This window comes from Mobula hypostoma, chromosome 7, assembly GCF_963921235.1.
Source record: "Mobula hypostoma chromosome 7, sMobHyp1.1, whole genome shotgun sequence".
Lineage (NCBI taxonomy): Eukaryota > Metazoa > Chordata > Chondrichthyes > Myliobatiformes > Myliobatidae > Mobula > Mobula hypostoma.
This window is the reverse complement of record NC_086103.1, coordinates 48,419,923-48,447,876: the sequence shown is the minus strand read 5'-3', so window position 1 is coordinate 48,447,876 and position 27,954 is coordinate 48,419,923. Positions and strand designations below refer to the sequence as shown.

The 27,954-nt window shown below is 41.0% G+C and overlaps 1 long non-coding RNA gene across 1 annotated transcript; it reads right to left on the bottom strand.

The window, feature by feature from the left end:
- Nucleotides 1–472: 472 nt before the first annotated feature.
- Nucleotides 473–27,898, bottom strand: LOC134348902 (uncharacterized). The gene is made up of 3 exons (XR_010018515.1): nt 27,838–27,898; nt 18,987–19,109; nt 473–926 (listed from the first exon to the last, which is right to left on the bottom strand). It is a non-coding gene; the product is annotated as an uncharacterized LOC134348902 (long non-coding RNA).
- Between the last annotated feature and the right edge of the window lie 56 nt (nt 27,899–27,954).

Here is a 27,954-nt window from a genome sequence, read left to right as displayed (position 1 = left end):
ACTTTGAGAGAGTCCAGTTCCATCCACACAACATCACTGGCCTTATGAATGAGTTTTTTGATTCTGTTGGTGTCTGCCACCCTCAGCCTGCTGCCCCAGCACACAACAACAAACATGATAGCACTGGCCACCACAGACTCGTAAAACATCCTCAGCATTGTCCGGCAGATGTTAAAGGACCTCAGTCTCCTCAGGAAATAGAGACGGCTCTGGCCCTTCTTGTAAACAGCCTCAGTGTACTTTGACCAGTCCAGTTTATTGTCAATTCATATCCCCAGGTATCTGTAATCCTCCACCATGTCCACACTGACCCCCTGGATGGAAACAGGGGTCACCGGTACCTTAGCTCTCCTCAGGTCTACCACCAGCTCCTTAGTCTTTTTCACATTAAGCTGCAGATAATTCTGCTCACACCATGTGACAAAGTTTCCTACCGTAGCCCTGTACAAAGTTTCCTACCGTAGCCCTGTACTCAGCCTCATCTCCCTTGCTGATGCATCCAACTATGGCAGAGTCATCAGAAAGCTTCCGAAGATGACAAGACTCCGTGCAGTAGTTGAAGTCCGAGGTGTAAATGGTGAAGAGAAAGGGAGACAAGACAGTCCCCTGTGGAGCCCCAGTGCTGCTGATCACTCTGTCGCACACACAGTGTTGCAAGCACACGTACTGTGGTCTGCCAGTCAGGTAATCAAGAATCCATGACACCAGGGAAGCATCCACCTGCATTGCTGTCAGCTTCTCCCCCAGCAGAGCAGGGCGGATGGTGTTGAACGCACTGGAGAAGTCAGTGAAATGGTACAGAACATTGTGCAGTCATCTGAGAATGTCCCCACTTCTGATCTTTTCATGGAAGGAGGGTCATTGATGAAGCAGCTGAAGATGGTTGGTCCTCGGACACTTCCCTGAGGAACTCCTGCAGTGATGTCCTGAAGATTAAAAACGTATCATCATTCGTTAAATGTTCATAAAGCTCTGCAAAAATAATATTAGGTGACTTTAGCAATTTTGACACTGAAAAGGTCAGAGGTAATGTTAATGGTTACATCTTAATAACGTTTTAAAATTGATCCCCAGATCAGAACATTTCTTATCCACTGAGTTACATCTTGGAAAATTGAATAAACAGCTAATACAAACAAAAATATTCTCTGAAGATTGTAAATTGGAAATAAGGTTGGAAAATACTGGGAAAAACTCTGCCGATCAAGCAGGATCCAAGGAAAGAGAAAGGCAGAGTTAATGTTTCAGACTGATAGGGTTTTGAATGATAATATACTCTGATGACAGGTCAATGACTTAAGATGTTAATTCTTTCCCTGCACACTTCCCCCTTCATCCAAGATAAACTAAGCTGGCTAAGTATTGCCAGCATTTTCTGTTTTCATTTGGGGCATATAAATTGGGTGGAAAACAGGTTTGGTTAAATTAATTTCTGATCTTGACAAATCCAGAGGTGTGAGATAAGTGGGATGCTAACCAAGTTGTTTCTAGGGAAGTGTAAAATTGAACAGTGGTGAAGCAATGGGAAGGTTGGAGTAATGATGATTGTAGAATGGACTCCTACAGGACAAATATGGTGTGCATCAAAATATAAACCTGATTTTAACAATCAGACTGGGTATTGAGCACATCTATATTGGAGTGTAAAGCATCTAAATAGAACCTGCATTACCAGCAAGAGAGCAGCACTGTACATTGTGGCACTGATTCACAGCTTCAACAACACTGACCTCTGGTGGTCCTTTTGTGTAGCGTTTGCATGCCTGACAGAGATCACATTGATTTCCCTGAGTAACCTCCCAAATTCCAAAGAGAAATGTATTAGTAGGTTGAAGTGTTTACTATAAATTAGCTGTGGATGATAAGAGAATCAGTGTGGGGAAAGGGAGAGGGAGAGGGAGAAGAAGAAATGGGGAGGATTATATGATCAATAGGGTTTAAGAGTGCCAGCATGTCAATGGGACCAATGGCCTTTACTTACAAGATAAGGAAATACAATATAAGAAACTGACAGCATGCCAAATAAATCTAGCGCCCACGCCATTTCAATATGTGAATGTCAGCTGTTCACCCACTCACTTGGCTAATTGTACATAAAGTCCATATTGGCAATGCAAGTTAATCAGCTTTTATTAGCTTTACTTAAAGCCGGGGTGGAACTTTAAACCAAAGTTGCAAGCCTTGCAAAGTAAGTCTGGAACACGTGCTGACTATTTTTTTTCAGCAACCAAACATGCTCAAGGTTGCATTACAGTTCAAGTTTAGACAGTGGGTATTTATGAAACAGTGGCAAGAAAACCAATCAATAAATTGACCATAGCAATCCTACTCTCATGGCGTGTAATCAGTATAAAGTTGGGGATTTGAGATGTATTCCAGAAGGCACTACAGGTGCTTTGCCAGGTAATAATTGAAGCATGGCAGACAGCTGCAAAAGGCAAATGTTAAAAGAAATAAGAAAATTGTTAGAGATGTAATTACTAGTAGAAATGAAGGAACTGACAAAGCTATAGTTTGAATTTGATAAAGGTAAGGAATCCATAGGTGATTTTAACTCCACACTTGATATAAATTTAGTGACAGCAATTCCTGAGAGACATGGGTCTCCATCTACATTGTCACACCATCTGTTGCTGCTTTGTACTTCTAAAGGAGACAGAGGCTTCAGAAATTTCTAAAATGCACAGCTGCTTTTTAGTGATGTGCATGAGCCTATTATCTTTCTTAGAAAGTCATCCTGTCAATGAGAAGAAATAATGTTTCTTGGCAGTCTTATAAGGAGGTCAGAAATTATTTCTCAGTAGGACTTCTGCCAATTTGCAGACTCTAAATTATCTCAAAAAAGACAAGTTATACCATTTTATATTGCATTTAGAAAGAACTATAAAACAATTGGAGATTATATTTTAAGTCTACAGCTGATCTGGAAATAGAAATATTCTGCAATGATATGGGTTCTTCTTCAAATAAGTAAGACAAATTGTAGTATAAAACTCTTATCAAGTTGCTGATTCTAAAAGCTAAATAGAACAGTATAAAGTAGTAAAATTATATATTCATAGCACACAAAAATCATGTATATTTAAGTCTTGATTGCGATAGCTTTGCCAAATAATTTGCTTTTCAAGAGAAATCAGTTACTTCGATCAATAGAGCTATTTTCAAAAATATTGCAATTCAATCAGACTGCAGGAAATGGGTTCACAGAATTTTAAATCAATTTAATAACTGCAAAATCACTTTTCTTTTCAATTCCAACAAACTTTTCTTTCCTTTTTTCCTACTGTTCCTGCCACCAAGCCATACCAAATTTCATCTTTCCAAATCTATGTATCTCTTTATTAACTCTTATGCCTATTAACCTAAATCCTGTCCTTATAATTTCTCATCCAACACAATCCCAGGCTCAAATTCTCCCTGAAAAGTGACACAATCAACAGCAGCCTCTCTCATTGTATTTGTTTGTAGGCTTACAGTATCCAAAGAATTGCCTTCAATGTCTTTTCAAATTGACCTAGAAGTCCAAAGAAATGCTGGGAAAAGAAAGGGCTTATCTGAAGGCTGACAAAAACGAAACTGAAGGAATACCAGACAAGCCATCAAGGCCAAAGCCTACAGCATTCACTTCCTGCTGTGAAATCTCTTTGCCAACAAAGAACTGAAGTTAGGAGGTAAAGAAGTGTGCTTATGTGTTTCGCAGCCAATACTTGGTTAACTTGGAGGATATTAGAGGAATACACAGAGAGGAGTAAGATAGCTGACCTCAGAATGATTCAGCTATTATTTAGCATTTGTCAATCTCATTGGTTCTGTAGAATTTGTTACGTTAAAATAATTTTAGGTATGAAACTCCAAATCTTTATTTCTCCCTCCTTTGGTGATTTCTTCAGTCATGTCTGTAGAATGGTAATCTGAGTTTCTTTATTAGAACTTGCATTTGCAAAATTTGACAACAACTGTAACAGTAAAATGTAAAAGGTCACAGGAATTAAAAATACTAAAGAAATCAGACTGATACATTCACTTTACATAAGATCGAGGGACATCAGATTTAACCCAATTAATTCAAATTCAGCCACTACTGGAACATGAATGTACCTGGGACCAGTAAATTCAAGGCATCACACAAGCTAAATACAATCGTTACCACAGATAAGCTCACCAGTTCAAGGTTGAGCAAGCTAGGGCTTTGCTCTTTAGAGTGAAGGAGAATGAGAGGCGGATTGATGGAGTTCTGTAAGATTATGAGAGGCATAGATAGACTGGCCAGCCAGCGCCTTTTCAAGGACAACAATGACCAATTCAAGAGAGTATCTGTTTAAGATGAATAGAGGAAAGCTGGAGGAGATGTCAGAGGTAAGTTTTGTCACACAGAGGGTGGTAAGTGCCTGGAATTCACTGCTGGATGGGGTGCCAGAGGTCGATGCAATAGCAATATTTAAGAGACTCTTGGATAGACACATGGATGCAAGAAAAATGGTGGGTATTGAACTGTGAAGAAGAAAAGCATTAGACCGTTCGTGCAGTAGGTTATACTAGGGCCAGTATTAGAGTGGGAGGCTTTGATTCAACAGGGTTGAGTGACAATATGCTTGGACAAGCACAGGTGGAGTTTCTAAGTTTGTATTAAATTTTATTTCTCTCTTTCTTTGCCTATTAGCATATATCTAGTGTGCTGAGAATGGGTCCAGAGTTGGCCGTATGTTCTTTTTGTGATATTTGAGAACTCTGGGAGACCTCCAGTCCCCCTGATAGCTACATCTGCAAAAATGCATCAATATGCAGCTCCTCAGAGACCCTGTTAAGGAACTGGAGCTGCAACTTGATTACCTTCAGGCTCATATGGGAGAATGAGGAGGTCAGAGATAGGAGCTACAGGGAAATAGTCACCCCTAAGTTGCAGGAGGCAGGTAATGGGGTGATGGTCAGAGAGGGAGAAGGGGATGGGAAATGGAGACAGCCAGTGCAGAGTACCCCTGTGGCTGTTCCTCTCAGTATTAGGTATACCAATTTGAATACTGTTGGGGTGGGAGGGGAAGAAACCTACCAGTGGAAGCTGCAGTGACTAGGTCTCTGGCACTGAGCCTGGCTCCGGCACAGACGAAAAGGTAGGAGGAGTGTAGTAGGGATAGGGATTCCATAGTCAGACGGACAGACAGAAGACTCTGTGGACATGTGGTACGCTGCCTCATAAGTGCCAAGGTCAGGGATGACTCAGATTGGATCCACAGCATCTTAAAGGGGGAGGGTGAACAGCCAGAAGTCATGCTACAAATTGGCACCAATGACATAGGTAGGAAAAGGGGGTCCTGTGAAGAGAATATAGGGAGTTGGGTAGAAAGCTGAAAAGCAAGACCTCCAGGGTAGTAATCCCTGGATTGCTTCCTGTGCCACATGCCAATGAGGGCAAGAATAGGATGATTTAGCAGATGAATGTGTGGCTGAAGAATTGGTGCAGGGGCCAGCATTTCAGATTTCTGGACAATCGGGATCTCTTCTAGAAAAGGTATGATCTGTGCAAAGAGGACGGGTTACACCTAAACCCAAAGGAAACCAATATCCTTGAGGACAAGTTTGCAGGAGCTGTTGGAGAGGGTTTAAACAGAGATAGCAGGGGGATAGGAACTGGAGTGAGAGGACTGAGGATGGCACAGTTGGTAAACAAGTAGATGCATTGTGTAGTGAGACTGTGAGGAAGGACTGGCAGAAATGGGAAAAAATTGCAGTCAGTAGGATGAATTGATGTGTAACATGGTGGGTAAAATTGAAAAGGGTGAAGAATACATGACTGCAACTGTTATATTTGAATGCATGTAGTATACAGGGTAAGGTAGATGATCTTGTAGCAGAATTACAAGCCAATAAAGATTGGCAGGTACAACATTGTGGGCATCACTGAGTCGTGGCTGAAAGAAAATCATAGTTGGTAGCTTAACATCCAAGGATACACATTGCATCAAAAGGACAGGCAGGTGGGCGGGGTGGGGGTGACTTTGTTGATTTTTTAAAAAATGAAATCAAATCCTTAGAATAAAGTAATATAGGATCTTAAGATGTAGAATCCATATGGGCAGACTTGTGAAACTGCAAAGGTAAAAAGATCCTGATGGGAGTTATATACAGGCCCCAAACAGTAGCCAGGATGTGGGGTATAAATTTCAATGGGAAATAGAAAAGGTATGTAATAAAGGCAATGCTACAATAGTCATTGGCGATTTCAACGTGCAGATAGATTGAAAAAATCAGGTTGATGCTGGGTCCCAAGACAGAATTTGTAGATTGACTACAAGATGGCTTTTTTTTGGAAAAAAAATAGCTTGTGGTTGAGCCCACTAAGGGAAAGGCAATTCTGAGTTAAGCGACACTTCACCCATGAGTCTGTTGGGGTCATGTACCGTACTGTGTTTGGTGCTCCCAGTGTATCTAGTATATCGGTGAGACCCAACGTAGATTGGGAGACTGCTTCGCCAAGCATCTATGCTCCGTCCACCAGAACATCAATTTCTCAAACTTCCAGTAATGCCTCCCCCCCCCCACCTTCACCATTTCCCCTTCCCTTGTCTCTCTCTCATGTTATTTCCTTACCCACCCATTGCCTTCCTCTAGTGCTTCTCCCCCCACCAACCCCCTCTCCTTCTTCTTTCTTCCATGGCCATAGCCTCTGTCTCTTTCACCAATTAATTTCCTAGCTCTTTGCTTCATCCCTCCCCCTCCAAGTTTCACCTATCGCCTGGTGTCTCTCTGTCCCCTCCCCCACCTTTCAAATCTACTCCTCAGCATTTTTCTCCAGTCCTACTGAAGGGTTTCAGCCCGAAACTTCGACTGTACTTTTTTTCATAGATGCTGCCTGACCTGCTGAGTTCCTTCAGCATTTTGTGTGTGTTGCTCTGAATTAAGCGTTGTGATTTGATTAGGGAGATTAAGATAATGAAAACTATTAGGAGGCAGTGACCATAATATAATAGAATTCTTCCTGCAGTTAGAGAGGTAGAAGATCAAGTCAGATGTATCATTATTACAGTGGAGTATAGGGTATCACAGAGGCATGAGAGAGGAACTGGCCAAAGTTGATTGGAAAGGAACAACTATCAGGAATGACAGCATAACAGCAATGGCTGGAGTTTCTGGGAGTAATTCAGAAAGTACAGGATAGATCCATCCTAAAGATTAATAAGTATTTTAAAGGGAGGATGGCAAACAATTGAAGTTAAAGACAGAATAAAAGCAAATGAGAGGGCAAATAATAGAGCAAAAATTTGTGGGAAGTTGGAGGATTGGGAAACTTTAAAAACCAACAGAAGCCAACTTTAAAAAAAAGCTCCTAGGAAAGAAAAGACGAAATATGAAGGTAAGCAAGCCAACATCGTAAAAGGATAACAAAACCTTTTCAGATATATGAAGAGTGAAAGAGAGGCGATAGTAGATATCGGACCGCTGGAAAATGACGCTGGAGAGATAGTATTGGAGGACAAAGAAATGGCGGGCAAACCTAATAAGTATTTTGCATCAGTCTTCACTGTGGGAGACACCAAAATGCCAGAAATTCAAGAGTGTGAAGGGGCAGAAGTGTAGTTGCTATCACTAAGGAGAAGGTGTTTGGGAAGCCATCAGCTCTTTAGGTAGTTAAGTCACCTGTACCAGATGGACTACACCCCAAGGTTATAAAAGAGGTAGTTGAAGAGATTGTGGAGGCAAGAGATTGTGGTAATGTTCTTTCAAGAATCACCAAATTCTGAAATGGTCTGGAAGACTGGAAAATTGCAAATGTCACTCCACTCTTTAAGAAAGGAGGGTGGCAGAAGGAAGGAAATTATAGGCCAGTTAGCCTCACTTCAATGGTTGTGAAAATGTTGGAGTCCATTATTAAGGATGAGGTTGTCAATCTTGCCTGATAAACCTGTTGGAATTCTTGGAGGAAATAACAGGCAGGATAGACAAAAGAGAGTCAATGGATTTTTTGAAGGCTTTTGACAAAGTGCTACACATGAGGCTTCTTAATAAGATAAGAGCCCATGGTATTACAGGAAAGATACTAGCATAAACAGAAGATTTGCTGACTGGCAGGAGGCAAATAAAGGGCCTTTTTCTAGTTGGCTGCCAGTAACTAGTGCTGTTCCGCAGGGGTCAGTGTTACAACCGCTTCTTTTCACATTGCATGTCAATGATTTGGATAAAGGAATTCACGGCTTTGTGGCCAAGTTTGCAGACAAGGTAGAGACGCAGGTAGTGTTGAAGAAACAGGGAGTCTGCAGAAGCATTTAGACAGATTGGGAGAATGGTCAAAGAAGTGACAGATCAAATATAGTGTAGGGAAGTGTATGGTCATGGACTTTAGTAGAAGGAATAAAGGCATAGACAATATTCTGAACGGGGAGAAAATTCAAAAATCAGAGCTGCAAAGGGACCTGCAAGTCCTAGTGCAGGATTCCCTAAAGGTTAACTTGCAGGTTCATTTGGTGGTAAGGAAGGCAAATGTAATGTTAGCATTCATTTTGAGAGGAGAAGAATACAAAAGCAAGGATGAAATATGAAGGTAAGCTAGCCAATGATATAAAACAGGAAATCAAAAGTTTTTCAGCTGAGGCTTTATAAGGAATTGGTCAGACCACACTTGGAATACTGTGAGCAGTTTTAGGCCCGTTATCTAAGAAAAGAAGTATTGAGATTGAAGAGGGTCCGGAAGAGGTTCATAAGAATGATTCCGGGAATGTAAGGGTTAATGTATGGGGAGTGTTTGATGGCTCTGAGCCTGCACTCATTTGGAATTTAGGACAATAATGGGGGAGAGGGGGGATCTCATTGAAACCTATTGAATATTGAACGAGCTAGATACAGTGGATGCGGAGAGGATGTTTCCTATAGTGGGTGAGTCCAAGACCAGAGGGCATAGCCTCAAAATATACGGACATCCATTTTAGAACAGAGATGAGGAGGAATTTTTTTAGCTGTATTCAGGTTAATTGGGACACATCGGGAACAGTACATTTTGGCCCAGCTGCCCCAATTAGCCAAAGCTACATGGAGAGTTAATAAGGTACAAAAAAGACAAACTACCATTTAACTGAGTAAAAAATTATGTATTTAAATGAAACACAGAACAAATTAGAACACTACCAATACATCTAAAGTACTATAAAACAGTGTATTAGTTCTTAATAGTTATTGATGGAGGAATTGTATACTGCTGTGTTCTTTAGATTGGATGTAAATTAATAAAATCAGCGCAGATACCTAGTGCAGATAATGGACCGTCTTCATGCAATCTTTTCAACAACTGCATCCTCCAAATCTCCATTTTCACTGTAACATTCAAGATAATTGTCGATGCCTTAAAATTCTTTGTAATTCCTAAATAGTTCAAGTAGTGAAATCATTTCATTTCTACTTGCAACCATTTCGGGCATCTCCAACCCTAAGCGCTTGACACTGCAGTGACAGCAAAACAGTTCCGAATTGCCTGCTTATTTCTCACTATCAGTTGCAAAAATCTCTGTAATTTCTACGCACACACAACTGATACTACTTGAAAACTGTTCAGTTTAAGTACAGTGTAATGTTAACAACCGTACAAGTGCACACAACTGACGCGAGTTAGAAACTGTTTGGCAACAGTCCTTAGTCCCAATTAGGTGGCATTGTATCCCAAATAAATGAAGGGAATTCTGGCTATTTTCGCAATTAGTTTCACTTCTTCTAGAGTTATCCCAGATAAGCGGCTGTCCCAATCAATCGGTATCCCAATTAATAGGAATCCACTGTCTATCCGATGGCATGTCAGCAATTAATAATGAAATGCAATGTGGCAAGATTGATAGATGGGTTATTTGTATGTTTAAGTAATTTATATTTCCTTTGTAAAGCAACCTATCAGACTTCCTTTAAATTATGCATGGTTTATTTACCGCACACAAAACAGGAAAGCCCATAAACTCTACTTTAATCACAACTCTTCAGGAGCAGCATGTTGGTGAGTAGTTCTCTAAACAATATGTTTCTCATGTTCATTGTCCCTTCTAACATTTCACCCTTAGAAACTGGAGGACATGCATAAAAAGGCTAACAATGATATTCACTAGCTGACGCAAAGATTTACACAGGTATACAAAAAATACGAATCAACTATCACCATATAGCTTTTCATTAGAATTCCCTTGTCTTATCAAATACTGCCAACATTATTTCATGAAAGCCTATTGTTCCTCACTCAAAAGATTGTGGGCTGCTAGAATCCACTGAAGAAGACAGACATGAATAAAGATGACTGAGATATGAAGATACAAATGTGATCATCTTCAGAAATATCAAATTATTTTCACAGTCTTATTTTATCTGCTTTGGGACTACGCTCTCAATGATCTGCAGAAAAGTGGATAGACATGTAATATGATTAAACATGATTAAAATTTGGTCTTCAAGTTTGCCCAAGGAATTCTTGGGCACCATGTATACAGCTAAACAAAGCAGCATTCCTCCAGGGCCAAGGTGTAAAACACAGTACGTACAGTCACACATAGCACAGAGCACATATAGTTATGACAGCACATACTGTCACAAAGTAATATTAGCACAAGTCCCTGAGTGACATGGCCTGAAGATTAATAATGCATGGGATGCTGTCCAGCAGCCACGTTTCTGCAAGAACAAGCATGCAGTAGTTCTTTATCTGCCGCTATCTGATGAAAGCAATCTAGCTTGTCTTCCAGGTAGTGAACACTAGACAGCAGTGCCGATGGAACAGCCAGCCTGTAGCAGTCATCTCCCAATCCAACACAGGTTAACCTGCCACGCCTCTGTTCTCTCCTCACCACCTCAATATGTTCAAGTAGGCTCAACATGTCATGGTCCGGTCCGTGAAGTCCGCATTCAGGTTCACGGTCCAGTCCATGGACTCAGGACTCCGTGTCTTCCAGCTGTCCCTTGTTTGACTAAATCAAAGGCACCTGATTCCCATCTTTGGGCTTGCAATATAAGTAGCCTTGGGATTGAGTGTGGGTTGCTGGTTTGTCTTGTCAGTCCCCCTTAGAGCAACCTGCTGATAGAAGGCTAGTGAAACCATTTGTGATCTCTAGGCCTGGTTGGAGGACCACTGCTTCATGGAGCCTTGTTGCCACTCATTGGAGTGGTCTTTGCAGTATGGATTTGGCTGTTTCCCAGGCCAGTTGAGTGACTGCCAGACACTCCAAGCTAGGTAGGGATCTGGCTGTTTCTGTAGCCAGCTGAGGTTGCTGGCCAAACTGAGACTTGGAGCTTCCCCGGAGCAGAGATGGAACTGTCTGTCGTTCTTTGGTGTTTGTCCCTTCTTGTCCTTGCCTCTGTGGGGTAAGCCAGACTGTTTTGCTGTTGCCCTGCAGGGGGATCTGTCTTGTCTTGTCCTTGCCTCTGCAGGGTAAGCCAGGCTGTTTTTCTGTTGCCCTGCGAGGGAATCTGTCTTGTCTTGTCCTCGCCTCTGTGGGGTAAGCCAAGCTGTTTTGCCGTTGCCCTGCGGGGGGACCTGTATTGTCTTGTCCTTGCCTCTGTTGGGTAAGTCTGGCCATTCTGCCGTTACCTGACGGACAGACCTGTCCCACCTTGGTGTGGAGATGAAGTTGAGTCCCGGCTTGTCGTAGGATAAGTTCTGGCTCTGTCTATGTTCTGTCCTGTCTCATGTTTGTGTTGTGTTAAAGATGAGTCCTGGCTTGTGAAAGGATAAGTCCTGGCTCTAAGCTGATGTTCAGTTTCCAGTCTGTCTCTCAGCTCCAGTCTGAGTTATCAGCCTCTGCATTTCAAGACGAAGAACCCAAGCCTCGAGGTTCCCAAGCCAAGCTCCAAGAACCCAAGCCTCGAGGTTCCCAAGCCAAGCTCCAAGAACCCAAGCCTCGAGGATCCTAAGCCAAGCTCCAAGAACCCAAGCTTCGAGGATCCTAAGCCAAGCTCCAAGAACCCAAGCTTCAAGGATCCTAAGCCAAGCTCCAAGAACCCAAGCCTCGAGGATCCCCAGCCAAGCTCAAGACCCAAGACCCCAAGCCTCGAGGATCCCCAGCCAAGCTCAAGACCCAAGACCCCAAGCCTCGAGGATCCCCAGTCAAGCTCAAGATCCAAGACCCCAAGCCAAGCTCAAGACCCAAGCCTCAAGCCATGTCATGTCCTTGCCTGGTTCCAGGGTCCGAGCCTGAGGCAAGACCCAGGTTCTGGGTCCTTGTCCAGTCTCGGGCTCGGAGTCCAAGCCTTGTCTCCTAGTCCATGGTTCCTAGTCCTGGTCCCGCTTTCCCTAGCCCAACTCTGCATTCTTGTCCCTGCTTCTTGCCTGAATTCTGTCACGTCTCTACTCTAGTCAAGTCCTGTTCCTTGTACTTCAATGTCTGTGTCTTGCATTTGGGTCTGTTCCCAGCACCCCCATGTGACACAACAATGCCTGCAATGTTGGCCAGAGAAATTTAAACAGCTACAGTCAGTAAAATTTTCTGATTGATCAACCTTTTATGACATTTTTCATTAAGTTCCATGATATGATTTTACCATGAAATTGCTGAGAACCAAAATTCAAGAGAGTTTTGAAACATTATCGAGAGCTGTACTCCCAACCCCGGGCCCCCAATGAGCCCTATATAGACAGTGTATTGAATTTTTTAGATCTACCTAAACTTACAGATTTACAAAATGAAAGTTTATTAGAACCAGTAACTGTCAAAGAACTGAACGTGGCCATCTCTAGGTTAAAGGCTGGAAAGTCCCCGGGTTCTGATGGGTTTACCTCAGAGTGGTACAAGTCCCTGAAGACACAGTTAGCCCCATTACTACTTGACACTTTTAATTGGATCTTGCAGAGAGGAGAAACTCCACCTTCCTGGAGAGAAGCGATTATTTCAGTTATTCCTAAAGAGGGTAAAGATAAACTAGAATGTGGCAATTATCGGCCAATTAGTGTTCTTAATTTAGATTACAAACTATTTACATCTATATTAGCGCGCAGATTGGAAAAGCTTTTACCTGGCCTAATCCATTTAGACCAGACTGGATTTATTCAACAAAGACAAACACAGGACAACATAAGGAGAACTCTGCGCATATTAGAACAGGTTAATAAGAACGAGACAGAGACAATGGTAGTAGGATTGGACGCTGAGAAAGCTTTTGATTCGGTTAGTTGGGCATTCCTATACAGAGTGTTAGGAAGATTTGGCTTTCAAGAAAGGTTTATTAAAGTAATTCAGACTCTGTATGACAGCCCAACAGCCCGAATTAAGATAAATGGGGACCTCTCTGACTCCTTCATTTTAGAGAGAGGCACTAGACAGGGATGCCGAATTTCTCCTCTCCTTTTTGCGCTATATATTGAACCACTTGCCCAACTAATAAGACAGAGCGAAATCGTAAAAGGTATCAAGGTGGCAGGGATTGAACAGAAAGTGGCGTTATTTGCAGATGATGTTTTGGTCTATCTGAGTGAACCAGAAAAATCATTTATAGGATTGTTTACACTGTTGGATGACTTTGGGAAAATATCAGGTTATAAAATAAATGTAAAGAAAACGCAGGTTATGTCCCTAAATTATACACCATCCAAAAAATTGCAGGATACACACGATCTTAAGTGGGAAGCTAAATCATTAAAATATTTAGGAATAACCCTGCCGAAGGATCTTTCAACACTGTCACAGGTAAATTATGGGCCATTAATCTCAGAGATAAAAGCAGATATGCATAGATGGAATCTTATCCCCTTTTTAAGTTTAAATTCAAGGATAAATACTATAAAAATGAATATTCTTCCTCGGTTATTATTTCTTTTCCGTACTTTACCAGTGGAGGTGGATGATAATCAATTCAGGGAATGGGACAAATGGATTTCCCGCTTCATTTGGCAAGGAAGGAAACCTAGAATTCGATATAACACCTTACAGTTAGGGAAGGAAAGAGGAGGTATGGTTCTTCCTTGCCTGAGAAATTATTTTTATGCCTCACAGATAACCCCTCTGTTATATTGGTGTAATAGGGAATATAAGGCTAGATGGAAGGAAATAGAATTTGGATTAGTTGACAGTTTTCCTCTTCAGGCCTCAATAGCTGACAAAGGATTGATGGCCCAGTTGGAAAAATTTAATAATGCTTGGATAAATCTTACATTAAAAGTATGGCAGAAGGTGGTTAATTCATGTGGAATTAATAACATGCTAAAACTCTTTAGATGGTGTGCATATGATACCGAATTCCTTCCCAACAGAGGAGATAAAAGATTTGAGCTATGGATAAAGCTCAGGTAGGTCTTACAACCTACCTCTCATTTATAGATAAAAGAGTATTACAAAGTTTCCAAATCCGGCAGGACAAACATGGCCTAGAACATAATGACTTTTTTAGGTACCTTCAAATACGAAACTATGTTAACCAGAGTTGTAGATATACAGACCTATCAACAGTAGAATTAGAATTTTTCAAGATTCTGAATTCGGCTTGCAGTTCAATACCTAGTAAATCAGTTTCTCGCCTATATAATGCACTCTCCCATGCTAAAAATGTAAATACACTGTATATTAAAGAGAAGTGGGAGAAAGAAGCGGGGTTGGTACTTTCAGAGGAGGCTTGGGGGAAAATCTGCAGCTTTCAATGGTCCTGGACTAATTCTTTGACTTGGAGAGAACATCGTTGGAAAAACATTATAAGATACTTCAAGACCCCCTATCAGGAAAAATATAAAGATACAAATGTGATGTGTTGGAGAAGGTGCGGCTCCAAGGAGGCAAATCATTTTCATATTTTCTGGGATTGCCCTAAATTAAGTCTATTTTGGGAAGGTATTCATAGAACATTAGTTAAGGTACTTAGGTCCCAGATACCTCTGAACTTTGAGACGCTCTATTTGGGGCATGTATTGTTCCTTGAACAGAAGGAAGATATAAAGTTGCTGCAGGCCCTCTTAGCGGCAAGTAAGAAATCAATCACTAGAAAATGGCTAAGTCCAATACCACCTACATTAGAAGATTGGTACGAAATTATCTTGGAAATATTTAAAATGGAAAAGTTGACTTACTCCCTGAGAACTCAAAAAGAAACATTTTATCAAATCTGGAATAAATGGATTGAATATATAACCCCAACGCGAGCAGACTTTAGATGACTCTCCTAATGATTTATATTGCTCTTCTCATCAACACAGTAATATTGCTAACGTAAGCACCCCTAGTCTAAATGTTTGTTGTTTTTTTTTGGAAAATAGAGAATTAACACAAGTAAAGGGAAAGATTTGGGAAAGGGATAAAAAAAAGAAAAAATTAAGTAAATAAGTACATAGGGATTGGATAATTATGTCTGCGGGCAGGAACAAGCACGAACAAATTGGGATATAAACACCTACAATGGTTGGTATATAGGCTTGTATGCAACATTTTGGACCAGTGCAAATGGTCCAGAAGGATTGTATGGAAACTATTATTACCATTTTTCTTAACAACTAATTTCATTACTTAGCCTAATAGGTTAGATTTACCACAGTACATAATTATCTATTTAAATGTTTATTTTCCTTTTATATCATCTCAATGTGTACTTAAGAATGTATAAATAATTGTAGTTTTATACATATAAAAAAATGGAAAAGGTTATATGTGTGAAAAAAGTACATGATAATTGTGAATTCCTTATCCAAATAAAAATAAAATTTAAAAAAAAAGAAAAAAAAAAAGAAATTGCTGAGAACCATTTATCATTTAAGGTAATCAAGTTTGCATGTACATTTGTATCATCTGGTCCGTTATCACAACTTAACTTGAGGGGTAGATAATTTCAAGTTAATGTATGGTACTGAAAAGCAGACATTCAGCCTTCTAATACAGTTGATCTTACTCATACACCTTGTGTTTTCAAATCTTCCACTGAATTTCCACAAGGAGGATTTCTTTTAAGAACATTTTACTTAATTATGACAATATGGTTAAATAATTATAACAATAGCTTGGGAGAAATCAAGGAGAAAAAATGCAAAGCAGTCAAAATTGACCACAAAAACATCTTATTTCTCAAGGGCCAAAGTTCATAGCCCAAAATTCAATATCTCGAAAATCCAATATCCCATTAAAAGTTGCTAAAATGACAGTGCCCCTTATGCATCATTATGTTACTTTATATAAGGACTTGTGTACTTAAGGGATAATGGTCACACACTTTTCCTCCACTCGTGCTTGTTAAACGTGAATAAATCCAGGCATACTGCATACCACCTGACCCTAACCACATCTGAGAACTGGAAGGACAGTTTGGGGCCCTGAATAGTGGTGAGGGAGGAGGTGAAGAAGCCACCTCAATGGTGGTGCGGGAAGAGGTGAAGAAGCACTTGTCCCACTTGCAGGAGTAGGTGCCAGGAGGGAGATCAGTGGAGAGGAACGAATCAACAAGGGAAGCACAGAGAGAGTGAATCCTGCGGAAAGTTGAGAGTGGGGGGGAAGGTAAAGATATGTTTGATGGTAGGATCCCTTTGAAGACAGCAGATGTTGAGGAGAATGATGTGCTGTAACTATATTGAAAGAGATAGGTTTGAGGTGCTGCTTGATCTAGACCACAGATCTTCAGTATTACAGATGAGGTGTTGTCTGCACATACAGCCTTTATTGTACACCACGTTTTCATTCATTTCTTAGTAGTACATAAGGTGACCCAAACTGATTGAAGACAGGTTTCTGTGATGGTAGGGATCTCAAAAGGAGGCAGAGATGGAGCATCTACTCAGCACGTCTGCCTGAACATGGTTTCAAATGCTTCAGCCTTATTTTTTAGCACTCATATTCTGGGTACTGCAGTCAGTGAGGATGGGAATGTTCTTGGATAACACTATTGTGGTCATAAATACATGCAGCAGTAACAACTGTAACATATAAAAATATACCCTTATAATTTTGTATGACAGCATCAACATTAAGGAGTCTGACAAAAAAGAAAATTGCCAGCCTACATTTACACCACCTTCTTGAAATATATAAAAATAATTAATTAATTGTTGAAACCAAGTTATTGAAAATATTAATACTGAGTACATAACAGAACATTTATCAAACTGACCATCAGAAATTAGTTTTTAAAAACTAGGTATTTCATTGCAACGGTCCATGTGACTTCAAAACAAAATACTAATAGAAGTGAATTACTTTCCATTTTCTGCATTAAAAGGAATTCTTTGTGAAAACTAGTGATGAGCTTTTAAAACCCTTCCCTTACACTCCGAACCTTCTGATGATTCGCCTGGTTGAGCATTTTTCAGAATTTAAACTGAAAGTCAAAAACACAGCAACATCTGTTATTAGCAGAAGTAAATTGTTCAAGCTGCTAAAGTCCAGGAAGATGGTGCAGCACTCACTGCCAGAGTTACTATAGAATGTGGCTTCTGCTGTACTGTCTCATATGTCAGATTTGGCTCAGTTGGTGTCTGTACAATAGTTTCTGTGGGTTACCTTCTTGTTATTGCAGACAAAGGCAGTCCGATTGATGTGGAGCTAGAACAGAACATCCTTTAATGAAGGCTGTAACTAAAGTGAACTTCAGAATGTGGAGACAACAATGTAACAGACTCGTACCACGTAACACAAATCAGTTCTTAAAGGTACCCTAGTTCCCCTATGAAAAAGAAAGCTTATAAAGTTGTTAAGCAGTATGTTAACTGGTTATATTAATATAGTCACAAATTCAACCAATTATGAACTTACTCAATATTTTGGACTCTTTGTTCACTGAACCCTTCACTGCAAGTTGGACTTAACACCCTGGTACCGTGCAATTGATTGCTTTTTCAGATAGGCCTCTGGTGCATCAAGTTTCAAATCCTGTTCTGTAATTGTTGCCTCAAATAATCGCCTTAATGACTTTGACTATATTGCATGACCTGTTCACAACTAATTGTCCCCAAAAGATTTAAGAAAGAATCTGATAACTTTTATCAAAAATACAAATTATACAACGTATTTGATCCACTACTGAATACATGGTAAGAACAGGAGGGCCAGTATTGTGGGGCATGATTGGAGATCCATCCACCATTTACATGCACATTCCCTGCCAACTGAAAGCAAATTAAGAAAGAAACTGGATGATGCCACAGCAGTGTTCAAGGATAGCACTTGAAAATTCAAACACATCGAGGGTAAAATAGTGTTAAGTGAAAATGCCACACCCAAGTTTTACAAAGTCCGTCCAGTTCCTTATACCATCTGTGATAAAGCAGTTAAGTGAGCTAATCTCATGGAGGTCGAAGGAATTCTTTCCAAGGTTGGGTGGCAATGCTGGTGGTCCCAGTAGCCAAGAAGAATGGGTCTATCAGGATTTGTGGTGATTTTAAGGTCACCATCAACCCAGGACTAGAAGTAGATCAATACCCTCTGCCCAGGATAGAGGATTTCTTTGCAAATCTTTCTGGAGGAAAACACTTCAGCAAAGTGGACTTAGCTGAGGCCCACCTACAGGTGAAAATGGTGAAGAGTCCAAAGTATTTCTCACCATAAACACTCAAAGGGTTTTATCCCTGTAATAAGCTTATTTTTGGAGTAGCACCCACACCTGAACTCTGCAAGAAAGCAATGGACCAGGTACAGCAAGGCTGCTCAAGCACTCAGTGTTACCTGGATGACATCATTGCTACTGGTGAGGATGACAAAGAATATTTCCTAAATCTCAATACAGTGTTAAAAAGATTAGAAAATTATGGGCTCAGAGCGCAATGCAGCAAGTGTGAGTTCTTTACTTACTGTGGTCACACCATTGACACACAAGGATGACACAAGTGTGCTGAGAAAATTCAAGCAGTGGTGGATGCTCCAAGGCCAAAGAACATGTCAGAGTTACATGTCAGAGTTGCAGTCCTTTTTAAGATTTGTCTACCACTATAACAGGTTCCTGCCAAACATAGATACTGTGCTCCACCCCTTGAACTCGTTATTGCAAATCGGGAAGAAACAGCAATGGACAGTGCAGTGTGAGGTGGCTTTCAAAAAGCTAAAAGAAATAATGGCCTCAGACACTGTACTCACACATTATGATCCACGTTGTCCAGCAAGGCTTGACTGTGATGCCTCGTCTTCTGGTATAGGTGCCGTCATGTCACATGTTATGAGTGATAGAAGTGATAACCTTTGCATCACATTCCCTTACATCTGCAGAGAAACAAAAATATGCACAGACTGACAGACAGGCCTTGAGTCTGCTTTGAGATGTAAATGTTTCAAACAGTACTTGTATGGGACAGAGTTTACCCTCATTACTGATATCAACCACTGGTGCCCATTTTCAATCCATAGAAGCAGCATCAAGAATGCAGAGATGGGCTCTGTTTCTTGGAGGACACAGTTACAAGAGCAAGGACAACTAATCATCAAAATGCTCATGGATTGTCCTGTTTACCTTTAGAAAAGGAGAAAACCAGGAAATTTTACAAAAAGTGACGCCCTTCTTGACGTATTCTCCCTAACACAAATCGGAAGTCTCCCGATTATGGCAGAAATGATCCAAAGGGAAACCCAGGAAAGACCCTACAATGTCTCGGGTCTACATGGCCACACAAAACGGCTGGAATGTGCAGCAGAAGTTCCATTTACACCATTTTTACCAGCACCCAGAAAAGCTTGCCCTGGACAGTGGTTGCCTTATGTGAGGATTGAGAGTTGTATCATCCAAGCTGAGAACTAAACTGTTGGAGGAGCCACATGCCGATCATCTCCAAGCTCAAAGTTCTAAGTTCTAAATACATTTCTTATCAAAGTATGTATACTATGTACAAACCTGAGATTTGTATCCTCACAGGAAGCCCCTAAACAACGAAACCCAATAGAATCCAATTAAAAAGACCATTAAACACCAAATGTGCAGTAAAAAACAAATCGTGCAAAACAATAAAAGTAAGCAAATAACATTGAGAACTGAAGTTCATGAACGTGAGTTCAGAGCCATGAAGCCAGTCATCACTGCAGCCATTCCAGGAGCAAGCCACAGCCTCAGTTCAGCACAGCAGAGACCAGTAAACCTCACAGATTACCAAGCTGAACACTGGCACGTCCCACTCCTCCGGCCCCAACAACCTGACCTTTTCAATCTGGTGGCCTGGAATAGATCAGCATATCAAGCAGCTTGCTATGCACTGTTCAGGATGTCAACACATCCGGAAGATGCAAAGAGCACTGCCTCACCATCCCTGAGAATGGCCTGCGTTGCCCTGACAGAGGATCCATGTGGATTTTGCTGGACTATTCATGGGCAGAACTTTCCTGTAGTGGTGGATGCAGCTACAAAGTGACCAGAAGTGTCCTCAATAGCCTCCGCCCAATCTCCAAAGATGTATGCAAGACAAACAGCTGAGGCAAACTGAAGCCTCCTCAAACAAGGAAGTTCAATGTTTCACTCCTGGACAAACAGTCCAGGTGAGGGACTACAGAGATGATCAAAATTGACTTGGAAAGATTAAGTCAGAACTGTACCACTCTCCTAAACAGTGGAAATGACATCTGATATCATATGGAGATAACATATTGAGGAGAGCAGAGTCAATTGTTAGAGAAGAAAGATTGCTACCACTGTCAAAACCACTTCCTGCAGTCCCAGAGTCAACTCCCACAACCACCACAGCGAGGATCCCAGACCTGAGATTGTTTCACAGCCACAAGTCTCACCTGCTAAGCAGAGTGATCCCCCTTGTCAGGAAAGATGTTATCCAATGTATGTGTGTGTATATGTGTATGTGCGTGTATATGTGTATGTATGTGGGTGTGTATGTCTATGTATGTGTGTATGTGTATGTGTGTGTATATGTATGTGTGTATGTTTATGTGTGTATGTATGTGTGTGTATGTGTATGTGTGTGTATATGTATGTGTGTATATATGTATGTATGTATATATGTGTATGCGTATGTATGTGTGTGTATGTGTATGTGTATTTATGCACTAGCGCCAGTGCTCTTTAACATCTTCCTCTTGTGTGTAACCAAGCTTTTCCACAATGAGATTGAGGACAGCAGCAGTGTGGCAGTGGACGTCAGATTAGATGACAACCTCTTTGACATCAGGAAGCTCCACACAACCACCAAACTCCGTAGAGAGGGGGTCCTGGAGCTGCAGTATGCAGACGATTGTGCTCTTGTGGCCCATACTCTGGAGGATCTTCAGACTGTCCTTGCTGTGGCAGTGAGAGCGTACAGCAGGATGGGGTTGACTGTCAATACCACCAAGACAGAAGTGGTTTGCCAATGGAGTACCAGTGTCCTACCCACTCTACCTGCCTTCACTGTTGGTGATGAAAAGCTGTCAGTAGTGCCATCTTTCAAGTATATGGGGAGCATTCTCTCTGAGGATAGTGGCATAGACAACGACATCCAGAGCCGCATTAAACAGGCATCAGCTGCCTTTGGGAGACTTCAGTATAGAGTCTTTCAGAACAGGAGCCTTCGTCCCTCCACAAAGGTCGCCGTATACCAAACGGTCTGTGTCACCATCCTCCTTTATAGCTGTGAAGCTTGGGTAACCTACAGCCGTCACATCAAGTCCTTGGAGCGCTTCCACATAAGCTGCCTCCAGTGCATCCAGGGAATTACCTGGCGTGAGCGGGTGCTTCACACTGAAATACTTGTAAAGACCAACTGCAGGGGTACTGACGCCATGATCACCCAGCGTCAGCTGCAGTGGCTGGGGCACGTGATAAGAATGCCCCCATGTCGGCTACCCCGCAGAATGTTATATGGCCAGCTACATTATGGTCGACGCTCAGCTGGAAGGCCGAAGAAGCGCTATAAGGATCAGATGAAGAATGCGTTAAAGAAGGGCAACATCAGACCCGAGGACCTGGAGGATGTTGCTGCTGACCGTACCACTTGGCAACAGCTGTGTAGGGACGGGGTTCGTATTCTGGAGATGGAAAGAACAACCAGAAGACAGCAGAAGAGAGCCAGGAGAAATGCAGCCGTGGTTGCCAACGCTACCACATAAACATGTCCCACCTGCAATAGAGCTTGTGGGTCCACGATAGGACTGTATAGTCATCAAAGATCTCACCGTTAAAGGAGTGGACATCGTCATCGGATTTCAATAGACAACCGAAGAAGAGTGAGTGTGTGTGTGTGTGAATGTGTATGTATTTGTGTGTATATGTGTATGTTTGTGTATATGTGTGTGCATGTGTATGTATGTGTGTGTGCATATGTGTGTATTTGTCTCTATGTGTATGTGAATGTGTGTATATGCATATGTATTTGTGTGTGCGTGTGTACATATGTGTATGTATGTATGTGTGTGTGCGTATGTGTGTATATGTGTGCATGTGTGTGTGTATATGTGTGTATATGTATGTGAATGTGTGTGTGAGCATATGTGCATGTATTTGTGTGTGTATATGTGTATGTATTTGTGTGTGTAGATGTGTATGTATGTGTGTATATGTGTATATACACATGCATATGTAAAAGTAAATGCATTGTATACATCATGATGCTGCAACATAAGTGCATACCTCGCTCGCTTAATGTAAAGTAAGAACTAAGACTCGCATCATTTCAGACACCTATCTTTTAATACAATTTGTTTTTATGTATTAAATTTACAAAACTTAACAATCTCTAATTGTTTCATAAAGCTATCCATCATTGTCCCTCTGTTTTCACACCACCTTTAATCCTGACTCACACTCTCACAAGCAGTTGATGCTAAATCTTAACTCTTTCCTCCTAACAGATTTTGAGTTGAGAATTCTTCTCTTTAGACTTTCCCATCCTGAATTATCTTCTTGATATTCAATTATTTCAGTTATATTTTTGCTCCACTGCATTTCATCCCAGCCATGCTGGATTGAGCTGACCTGATTAAGTCTATGTCTAGTACACATCATCAGATTTTTACACCTTCAAATCATCTGCACATCCTCAAAAGTTGCTGGTGAACGCAGCAGGCCAGGCAGCATCTCTAGGAAGACCCTTCGTCAGGAAGGGTCTTGGCCTGAAACGTCGACTGCACCTCTTCCTAGAGATGCTGCCTGGCCTGCTGTGTTCACCAGCAACTTTTATGTGTCTTGCTTGAATTTCCAGCATCTGCAGAATTCCTGTTGTTCACATCCTCAATGTACCCAACTCAATTTGTGCTTGTTTCAGTCCATTTAGCAATTCTGTAATTAGAAGTCTTTAAGAGAGTGAAATCTTCCTCAGATCTTATTCAGTCTCCACTATATAGCCTTTGCAAGACATAATCAAAATTGCATTACCTGTGTCAAGTCTTACCTTCTTTGTGGACAATTCTGATGATACAAATGAAATCCTAAACTTTTGTGAAGTGATTATAATGTTATCGAAATAAATGACAGACACTTCCTTCAAAGTCTGTGAATAATCACATTGTCCAAGCCATCGAAGTCATTGTCAAAGTGATATACGATGAGAGAGCCAAGTTTTAAAGGCAGCAATACACACAAAATGCTGGAGGACCTCAGTAGGTCAGGCAGTATCTATAAAATGGAACAAACAGTCAATGTTTTGGCTGGTACCCTTCATCAGGACTGGAACCTGGGGGACAACTTTACTATACAGAGGGTGGTGTGGGTGTAGGTAGAATGAGCAGACAAAGGAAGTGGTAGTGACGGGTACAATTATAATGTTTAAAAGACATAAAATAGGTCATGGATAGGAAATGCATAAAGGGATATGGGCCAAATTGAGGCAAATAGCTGGGACTGACAAGCTGGGCCGAAAGGTTTGTTTCCTGAATCTGACTATGACTCTCAATGCCCTTGACCCAGCTATTCACAATGTCCCAGACACCGGCCTTAGGTTTTTTTTTCTTCATCAGGATATCACCAGCCAATTCTAATTTTTGAGTTGTTATTTTGTGTTGCAGGTCTGTTTGTAACCTCAAGGTTGCCTCTGTTGTCTTTTCTGTAATTGATCCTATTTGTCTTATTATTTTGCTACAATCATGATATCTGCCTGCTTTACTGGTTAAGCAATGATTACTGCCTGTTACCAAAAAGTAAACACCACAAATCCATGACTCTTAAAGTAGCCTTCAATATGCTCTTTTCACTTAATGTCTAATTTACTATTGTCATTTTACTGGCCCATAATTTGATGCGGCAAATGTTCCAACAGTATCATAGTTAGGAATGCTTGCTTTGAGCTGTTCAAATTTTTGCATTATTACATTGCAACTTGCTGCAAATGCCAGCTGATAACATTGTAGTGAAGGAGAAAAGCATCCAGCTTCTGAGGTGAATAGGCCAAGAAACTGCAGCTTGTAGGTAATACGACTGAAATGTGCAAATTAGAATGAGTGAATTCAGTGTTGGATTAAGTACAGAAAGAAAGAGGTTAAGAAAGATGTTTTAAAAGATAAAGAGAGATAGAAAGTAAAATGGTTTAAAATTAAACACAAGCAATGTCAACAGAGTTTGATTAATGTGGAAAAGTTGCTAAATATACTGTAGGTTCCATTTAAAGAGCTTTAAAATTTATTTTCACAACCTCAAGACAACCACAATTAATTAACTAATGAAGCATTTAATTAGTAGACAATGTTAGAAAGTAGGTAATATGGCAATCAAGTTGCACCAAGCAAAATCCAGAGAATAGCATTGCAATATTAACAATTTGTACTACAGATGTTGATTGACCTCTGCTACACCACCATCACAAATGCATACCCTTCCATCGCTAGATTGGGAAATCTGACCCTTCAGAACAACGGTAAGGAGGAATTTTTTTAGCCAGAGAGTAGTAAATCTGTGGAATGCTCTGCTACAGACAGCGGTGGAAGCCAAGTCTATGTGTATATTTAAGGCGGAAGTTGATCTTTTCCTGATCGGTGAGGGCATCAAAGGATATGGCAAGAAGGCAGGTCGATGGAGTTGAATGGGATCTGGGATCAGCCACGATGGGATGGCGGAGCAGACTCAATGGGCTGAATGGCTTAACTCTGCTCCCATGTCTTGTGGTCCAATTACAGCTCCAATGCCAGATTCACTTGCTGACAACACCACTGTTGCTGGAGAATCAAAGGCGGAGACAAATCAGCATATGGGGGGAGATTGAATCTGGTTGAATGGTGCCACAATAACCTTTCATTCAATGTCAGCAAAACCAAAGACCTGATTATTGACTACAGGAGGAGGAGGAAACCAGAGGTCCATGAAGTAGTCTTCATCAGGGGTCTGGAGGTGGAGAGTGTCTGTAACTTTATATTCCTTGGCGCTGTCATTTCAGAGGACCTGCCCAAGGACCAGCACACACATGCCATCACAAAGAAAGCATGGTAGCGCCTCTACTTTCCCAGACATTAGTGCAGATTCAGCACAGTGAAGAGTATCCTGTCAGACCGCATCACAACCTGGTATGGAAACACCAATGCCCATGAATGGAACAGCCTGCAAAAAGTACCGATACAGCCCAGTCCATTACAGCAAAAGTGTTCCCCACCACTGAGTACATCTACCGCGAGCACTGTCACTAGAAAGCAGCACCCCATCATCCAGGCCACACTCTCTTTTCACTGCTGCTATCAGGAAGGAATACAGTACAGGAGCTTTGCTCTCATACCCCCAGGTTCAGGAGCAGTTATTACCCTTGAACCATCAGGCTCCTGAACCAGGAGAACAACCTCACTCGTTTCCATACTGAACTACTCCACAAGGACCCTACATCTCATGTTCCCAATATTATTTATGTAAATATGTATTTATTTTTTATTATTTTTTAAACTACAGTTTGCCTGCTTACTCACATTGGTTGTTGGTCTTTATGTGTGGTTCTTCATTGATTCTATTGTGTTTCTTTGTTTCTACTGTGAATGTCCGCAAGAAAATGAATCTCGGAGTAAAAGGTGGTGACATATCTGTACCTTGATAATAAATTTACTTTGAACTTTGACTGAAGGACCAATATTGGCAAACAAATCCATTTGACATGACAGTTTATTATTTAACCTGAAACATTACTTCTGCGCTGCTCTGAACTGTCAGCCTATACCTTGCACTTAAATATCTGCAGTAAGGGCTTGTATCCATGAATTTCTCACTCATATATCATCATAGGCATCCGTTAGTCTCATGAGACCATGGATTTGCGTCTTGGAAGGTTTCCAGGGCGCAGGCCTGGGCAAGGTTGAATGGAAGACCAGCAGTTGCCATGCCGCAAGTCTCCCCTCTCCACGCCACCGATGTTGTCCAAGGGAAGGGCATCAGGACCCATACAGCTTGGCACCAGTGTCATCGCAGAGCAATGTGTGGTTAAGTGCCTTGCTCAAGGACACAACATGCTGCCTCAGCCAAGGCTCGAACTAGCGATCTTCAAATCCACTAGACGAACGCCTTAACCACTTGGCCACATGCCAACACAAAATTTCTCACTCACAGGTATGAATTTTACAAAAGGCTATTTTATTTTGCATTCACATTCAACAACCCAAAGTAGGTATAATCGTGAAGTTTTAATCCGAAATGGATATTAATACCTTGCAACAATGGTAAATGCACACCAAAGACATCTTTGCCTTTATCACCTCCAAATCTGACCATCATTTTTATTCTGATTGGTCACAATACTCTCCTCCATAAACTTCAACTTATCCAAAATACCTCAGCCAGACCAAGTTTTCTATTCATTGTTTCATGCATTTAAATCTTCAACCAGTTAATGTCTCTGTGTTTCACTTCCCACATGTTCTGTACGCTTTATCCTGCAAGTTTTCTGCTGAAACTAAACATTTTACACCCTACTAACCTGTATTTAATTATATTTATTGCAATTTAGCAGGTTTCATTAATAACTTTATAGTTTCCTACTTAGACAACAATGTCTACCTCAGGCTTTTTTATTATGGTTTCGAACACCAATAGTAAAAATAATAATTATTCTAATGCTCATTTTTTTTCTGGAGGCCATATTTTGTCATTCTATCCAAATGAATGAAACCTTGTATGCCTATATTTGCTTATTCCCTAACCATTATTATTTCTATGATTCAATTATTAATTCTAATATTTTTCCCGTGGACAGCTCAATTTAGTTGTCTGCCAAGATTAATTTACCCGCTGTTCTGTTTATCATATCTCTTTCCACTTCAGCCTTTTCCTTTTCCTACCGTGAGATGTTCCTTTCGTCTTTCAAGATGCACTCCAAGTGCTCGATGCGAACACTCCCGCGAAGTTAATTTACTAACCATTATGGTATTTGAATTCAGGTCGTTAACTGATTTTAAAAGTGTCATCGGTAGTCGTTTTTCAAGATACATGCTTTTGTTTCCTTGTGGTTAAAAAGCTCTTATTTAAGTAGCCTTGACAACTTTGATTTTGTAAGACTACCCCACACCCCCAGCGATCCACAACATTGTTTGCAACCGCGTATTTCTATAATTGTGATGGCAAATGTTATTCGTGAAACTGAACATTCATGAAATGGCGGGAGGGTTATTTCACACACTGCGGTAATGACATGGATATGTTAAAGTGGATAAATTATCTATAGAAACTATGAAGCGTATTAACATCAGACGTCAACTGCTTTGCCACCTCAACCCGTTTGAACTGCAAAAACAAATCTCTTATAACCCATTACTGTCGGAAAGTACATATTTTACAAATTTTAGATATCGGCCTGCAGAATTTCCGCAAGCCTTTTCACATTTACAACTCAAAATCAGTGAAAGCATCATACAATTTTCCAGTAAAACACTGTGGGGTGAAGAACACTGAACTACAAATTTAACATTCCCCTCAACGCAGATTATCGAGACTTTTTGCGAGAATACTGCAGTTAATTTTCCATTACAATCCGGGCTCGCCGACAACGTTCCCGACAAAAAGAAACAAAACATAAAACCTAATGTTGCGACAAGTGAACAAAACAAATGCTCTCCTTACAAGTAACCTTCTCAGATCACCAGCAGCTCCTCTGAAACATCGATTCCTGCTGGAAGTTCCGGGGCCATACAGTACGTTGCCCTGACGTACTGGAGATCCTGTTGGACGCAGGAGAAC